We start from the raw sequence: 7,395 nt of genomic DNA on the forward strand, positions 1-7,395 counted from the left end.
TCTGTTGTAGTAAAATGAAAGTGGAAGCCAAAACAAATTCCTCTTTGTATGGGATTTTATATTCTAGTAAAGAAAACATTAATGAAATGACCACAGAATTAAATGTGCCTGGTAAGCTGAGTTTAAGTTTATTAAGGTAGACAAGAGGATTTGACATTGTTGTACCCGGGGTGGGAAGTGGTTAGCGACAGAAGGTAGAGGTTAAATATCAGAGATATGTCCCCCTGAAGAACGACTTTTAAACTGAGATCAGAAGGAGTGGTTGCTTTTATAACCTTAGTAATCACTTGAAAGTGAAAAAAAAGTATAGATTAAACTTACTAAAAACAGCTTTTTTTATATACCCTGAATGAGTTACTTTTAATCAGGTAATCAATAATTTGTTAGTGGATCCAACTATGAGCTCAATACCAGGGGAGATACTGAAGGTGAATAAGACTTGGTCTCTGTTTCAAGGAGTCTGCAAATTAATGAAGGTGCTAAAATGGATATACATGAAATATACATTAGTGTTCACGGACACATTTGGGAACGCATATGAAAGAATTCTTAAATCCCTTGAAAAAATGCATTACCTTCATATTGGCTTATAATTTCATATGTCCTCTTATAAACTTTAGCTATATTGAAATTAAATGAATAATGGAATTCTTGAGAAAAAAAAATCACACATGAGCTTCAGAAATCCCTAAAATGCTTTACTAAATCTTATAAGATGGCTGTCGCTTGAGTTGTTCAGGTCCTCACTTAAGCCTGACAACTGCTTACTGATGGGGTATCATGAGCTCACCATACCTTTAAAATATTTTCTGAGAAAAAGGGTACCTCTGTACAGTTTCCTTAATGACGTATGTTGTACTTCTTTCTCTCTGTGACACTTAATATCATTAAGTTAAAACTCTTAAGTAGATTACCAAGATTTCATATGTAGGAAGACACAATCCGAGGAGATTATGGCAACTCAGCATATTCACCACAAGTCATTTTTTTCTTTCTTTTTTGTATCTGTACATTCCACTCAGAATATTTAAACGCTTTACCATTGTAATGTAAACTTAACTGTTTTAAACTGTAATTTTGAGGCCCACCAAATATGTTAGGTAATCCAACTGCTTGTATTAAATTAACTAAAATCGCATAGTCATAGTGTTTAGAAACTACCTTTAATTTACTCACTGGGGACTGGAAATTAGCAATCATATAACAGTGTATTTTCTTTAGGAAAATTTGCAAGTCATCTGAATCTTTTCCCAGGTTACATAATGGCCATATTTCAAAATACCTTATATTCAATTCACTTGGTTCATAAAATTTCTATTGGAGTCACAGTTTATGCATTGGAAACATTTTCATTTATCAAAGTCCTATTCTCTTGATCATTCCCATCTCTTTCTTTTCTCTCTAAATCCATGCCAAATCACAAAACAATCCAGGACAAATTCAGAAAACAATTCACCCCTCTGCCACAAAGTTTGGAGTTTAATGGAGAGTTTAAAATGTAGTAGCACTGTAATATAAAATATAAAATGATATGTATAAATTAGAAACTCTTTCCTCCACTTTACTTTCTTCACCATATGCTTTGTCTGTACCTCTTTTGCCTCATTTTTAAGATCTTATTCTTTAAATTTAAAGATGTTGTAATCTAATATGGCAGGCAGGACAAGTAAAGAAAGCCATAAATAATAAAATAAATTTACTTAAACTCAGAGCTGCAGCAGACAACTGCAGACAACTAAGTTGTCTGCAGCCAGAGCTTCAAATTCTCCCTTGCTAGCATTTAGATACCAAGCACAGTTGATCTGTTCTTTAAATAATATTACATTGGTGTTTTTCCCTTTAAGTTTCAGCGTCAGAGGCTTGGCCTTAACGACTCTTTAAGCTCCTCTTTCCCAGCTTTCAGTGTCTGTATACAATGGTATCTGTTTCTGTTTTTCTCTGCGTGTCTTGTCTCTGACTCTACCTCTCTCTTTCTAATTCTCATTGCAAATCCTTGTCAAAAAGAATCTTGATCAAATATCACTTTGACATCTCCATGCTTAATACTTTTTAGTAGTTTGTTGTTCTTCATTGGACCAAATCATGGACTTATAAAAGGGATATATCAAAATTATTTATCTTGTAATCTCTTTTTACACATGAAGAAATCAGCCTCAGAGAATAATTTTTTCCACCCCCTTCGTCTTAAACACTTAGTGGCCTCTATATACCCATTCATTCAGCATTCATCAAACATCTATGTGCTACCCAGACTGATTCAGCAAAGAACTACATACTTTCATCTTGATCTCCCCAATGCCTAGCAGCGTACCTGACTCCTACAAGGTGTGCAGGCAATACTGATTGGATAGATAAATGGGTGTACAGATGAATGAGTGACTGAATGAATGTGGAATGTTCTGGGAATCCAAAAATTACAACAGTCTTGCATTATAACTCATTATCCGTGGCTCCTCCCAGGTTTCAAAAATAGAAGAACACCTAGCGTTGGGCACTTGTCTGAGAAGGTAAGCTAGATGACTGATCTTGAAGCTGCATCTGTACAGCAAACTGCCTTTACATAATTCAGGTTGGTTTAAAGAATTTAGTGGAACTTAGCAGGTAATGTTCTCCAAGCTAACTTTTAGGGCCACCACTGCCAATGTGTAAGTGTTGCCCTGCAAAGGGATACATTTCCAGGATATACTGTATTCATTCGTGCAATACATTTGTTAGTGGATAAAATATTTCTGATCTTGTGGAGATTACATTATAACACAAACATAATAAAGTATTTACTATACTATGTTAGAGGCTGATACATGCTAAAAGAAAAACAAAAAGCATAGTAAAGCAAGTTTGAATAGGTGTTCTGGGCAAGTGAGAGGGACTAATTACATCATTAAACTATATGGTGAGAGCCAGCTTCATTGAGAGGGTCAGAAGTGAGAGCAGAGGCTTTCAGGCAGAGGGGAGAGTTGAGCAAAGCCTTGGGATAGGACTTTGCATGTAGTGCTTGAAAAAAAAGCAGTGTGGTTGTGCAGCAAGGGAACATAGTCCTAGAGAGGTCAGAGACAGGATGATATTTGAGACATAAAGTGGAAGCTCATGTTGAGCCCTGAAGAATATTTTACTTTGAGGGAAGTAAAGAGTTACTTCAGGGTTTTTAACAGAGCTCATTTTTGCTTCTGTACCATTTATTATGCTGTTCATTCACTCCTGTGTTTTTTCACTCCTTTTCCATAAGTATGTGTCATGGATTGAAAAACTGAGAAATAGGGAAAGTTAAGCTAATCAATAAATTTGAATGAGGGGAAAATGTAATAAAAGAATTAAAGTGATAGAAGGATAAGAATTCAGGGTCAAACTGAGACATTGAAATTTATGATTTCTGAAGCAGAAGGGCTCCAGAGATAACAGGAAAATTTTTCCTGTTTTTGGCTGGTTCAAAGTTGAAATTGTACTGGAGTGCTAAACTCTTGCATTACCCTAATCCAAAGTGAGACTAATCTCATCTCCTCTTCTGTTTTCTTACAAACAGTTTGTACACGTGAATTAATTGAATGCAACTCAATACATTCACTGAGGCTGTGTGATATACTGCTTAAAAGCTCCAGTTTCCCATGTCGGTCTGCCTGCTTTTAAATATTGATTTTATGATTTGTTGGCTATGTAACCTTGGTGGATTACTCAACCACTCTTTCCTGTTTCCTTTTTTTTTTTTAAAGATTTATTTATTTATTTGAGAGAGCGAGAATGAGAGAGAGAGAGTACATGGGAGGGGGGAAGGGTAGAAGCAGGCTCCCCGCTGAGCAGGGAGCCCGATGCAGGACTCGATCCCAGGACTCCGGGATCATGACCTGAGCCGAAGGCAGTCGCTTAACCAACTGAGCCACCCAGGTGCCCCTCTTTCCTGTTCCTAATCACTAAAAATATAGATAATTATAGCATCATTCTCACAGGGTATTTGTGAAAGTAGAATGAGTAAATACTTGTGAAGTGCTTCCAACAGTGTATTTCCCTATGGACAACAATGTCGATGACACAGATGACCATATTATTCCCACCATGTTTACTGCAAGGAATTCAGAGATTCCTTAAGAAATAGTCCCTACCTTCACAACATTTTAACCAGTTACCTTGACACAGGCTGTCTTATGTTTCATCTAACCTTCTATATGCATATTTTATCTTCTTAATCAGATTACATCTTCCAACAGGGTAGATACATAATAACTCATATATGTGTGTGTGTGTGTATGTTATTTATGTATTATATATATTTATTTATGTTATATATTTATACCTTTGGAAGAAAATATAAATTAGCTATACACTAGATTTCTATTAACTTATTTGCTTTATTTGTTTGAAGGTTATTGTTATTTATTCTTTTTTTATTGCTATTTATTCTTGGGCTAAATCACATTTTCACTTCTGAATATCACTGTGTGATCCTGAAAGTAATGCTCTGAATATTAGAAAAAGAAATCTAACTGCAGTTTCAAACTTAAGTCTTTGGTTTCTTGAATACACTGTGATTTTTCTTCCTTATAAACTACTTGCCTGTGGAATTAATCATCAGATCTTCTGAAGTAGACATTTTATTGCTCATTGTCTTTAAATACTTTGTGGTGAATTTTCAGGGGATTTCTAACAGTAGTGCTTCCTCATCTTAGCTCTTTGCTCTATAATTACTTAATTTCTTCACAAGCATCTTCCCAGTAGAGTTAACAACCTCCTTTCCCCAAGGTCTATATGTTCTAGGGCTATAACTATACGACTATGTATAGACCTGGTATATATCTTGATATTTCTTTTTGTTTTTTTCATGGGCCAATAGATTGTTTTAATTCTCTATATGAATCAAACTTTTCATTTTTAGGAAAGGTTAAGTGTAACTTCAGTAGACATCAATACAGAAAGATTTTGTTCCATGGACTAGTTTCTCCACCAGGATAGATGCATTTACAGAACTGGCTGCGCTTGAGCCTTCTTTGCAAGCAGCTTTAGATCTGCAATGCACTTGGCAATTGTCTCCTTTTCCTGCTGTACAGAGATGCTCTGCACCACATGCTTCTCCACCCAGTTTATCACGTGCTCTTGTTCCTTTCAGTGCATCATGTTCTGCACAGAGATGTGATAGTCCAGGCGATTCTTCACCTCCTTGTATACTCTGTGCAGCCGTTCCTGGTAAGTAAGTTCTAGTGCCATAGCAATGTTATTCCTCTGGACATCAAAAAGGTAATGGCGCTTGTGAACCAGGGCCTGCTGTGACTTCTCCATATCAATTGCATCCTGGATTTGTTTGATGGAAACCTGCTTCACCTCTTCTAGTTGGGCAATTTTTTGCTCATTGAGTTTATCAGCAAATTCTCCAATAGAGGCACCATATTTTTTAACTACATAGATAAGCAACCCTATTGTTGATATGGCAGAGAAGGTCTCTGCAGTAATCACATATATTTCTTTGGACAGAAAATATAGGATAAGTCCGGTTCCAAGCACATAGGGTCCTGTTATGTCAGTTTTGGGGTAAATGAACTGGAAGAATTCTTCGGGGATCAGCCCCAAACGAACTTTTCCTCCATGTTCAGGAAGAGGTGGTACAGGGGCAAGACTTGGCTACCCTGTGTGGAAGATCCTTGTTGCCTGCAATACCCCTGGACCAAGGAAAGCTGCATTCTTCAGACAGGGGGCCGCTGCAACGGCCGCAGAAAAAACCACCCGGGATAGCATGGTCAACCAGGGTCCGGACAGCAGGCTCTGCGTCCCAGTGACCCGGGCAAGAGTCTCTGTCAGGGGCGGGAGCAAGATGGTTGCTCCTATCTTGATATTTCTATGTTGATAAACACATTCCCCTTCTACTTTCTCTTTATCACTGTCTTCACATTTAGAAAAGTGTGATTTATCCATTTGGAATCACAGGCAATGACATAGTAACTATCATAATTTTGCCATAATTTGGTCCCTATGGGCAGCAATACTTAATAACTCTTCTGGTCCAATTATAATATGGAAGTGTTACAAACACAGATTGGCAAAAGGAATAATATTATGCCTAACACAGTGGTAGTATGGCAATTGACATGGATGGCTTTGCCAAATGGCAGACTGGCGATTTTAAGGGTCTCTTAATAGCCTTAAAGCTCTTAGTTATTTGCCATCTGAGTCATTTCTAGATTTTATTAGCAAGATACAGGATTTAAATGTCTCTACCAATTCATCAACACATCAACAACAACTACGTGTTAAAATAGTGCATTTCTTAAAGGAAACTCAGGCTCAATTTAAACTATATTCTCTAAATGTCTCAATAGTAGAAACAAAGATACATGTAATAATGCATGCATTATTTTAAACACTTGCTTAAAATAGGGATGCTGATGCTATATCTTATATTTTATGAAAAATATTCCATTTCATTGTTTGGATAGAAGGAAGCACTAAGCATTATCTTGTCAAATATGCCAGGCACCCAGAAGAGTGCCTTGCACACAGTGAGTACTCCATAAACATTTTGAAAAACTGTATGAATTCTATCATATCATTTAATATGTACCCCTTCCCTGTTTCCTGATCAATTTACATATCATTCTTCTTCTCATCCCATAAACATAGGGCCCCAGAATTGACTTGCTGCTTATAAACTACATAAAAATGTAATGCATTTTGTTTTACAAAACAATTTCATAATTATGTTCTTTACATGCATTTTGCTACTCTGTTTAATACGTATTTATTGAGCTTCTACTACGGAGTCTTTGCCCTACAGACACTTATGATGTAGTGATGCAGACAGGCAATAACACCACAGGCTGAAAGTGTTAGGACAGGTTCATTATGCGGTGCAATGGCAGTATAACGAGGAGCCAAATAATAAAATTTGGGAGGGGAGGATGAAAAGACTTCAAGAAAAAAAGAAAAAAAGCTAAGATGGGGAAGATAAGTAGGGGCAAAACCGTAAAGAGGAGCGACTGAGACCATGGTGCTGATAACCGCTTCGCGAGAGCCTGCTGTGCACATTGCCTCCTAACCATGGGACCAGTGACATTGAGTAGTTTGAAACAGATCATGACAAAAACAAAAACAAACACAAAAAAACCCCAATAAACAAAAAAACAGGGGCTTTTGTTTGTTTGTTTGTTTTAATTCTCCCCTACCCTTGCTCAGTCTACTTCCAGCTGCATCCCTGGTTGTAACAGGGGGAAAGAGAACTTGAGAACAATGGCAACAGAGAGAAATAGCAAGCCCAAAGGCATGGAGGCTAAGAACTCATGCCTCCTGGGGAAAACACTCAATACAGCTGAAGAATGGTGTTTGACATGGAGCGTGTTGGAGCTGGCAAGATATGTAGAAACCGTATCATAACATACCCAGCCAACCATGTATGTACTATATATATATATCTGATAT

General features: G+C 37.1%; 1 pseudogene; it reads right to left on the reverse strand.

The window, feature by feature from the left end:
- Positions 1-4,931: 4,931 nt before the first annotated feature.
- Positions 4,932-5,798, reverse strand: LOC112824625 (ATP synthase peripheral stalk subunit b, mitochondrial pseudogene; annotated as a pseudogene).
- Between the last annotated feature and the right edge of the window lie 1,597 nt (positions 5,799-7,395).

Source organism: Callorhinus ursinus, unplaced genomic scaffold (genome assembly GCF_003265705.2).
Source record: "Callorhinus ursinus isolate GAN/ISIS: 27379988/994484 unplaced genomic scaffold, GSC_fseal_2.0 scaffold9, whole genome shotgun sequence".
NCBI classification, from domain to species: domain Eukaryota; kingdom Metazoa; phylum Chordata; class Mammalia; order Carnivora; family Otariidae; genus Callorhinus; species Callorhinus ursinus.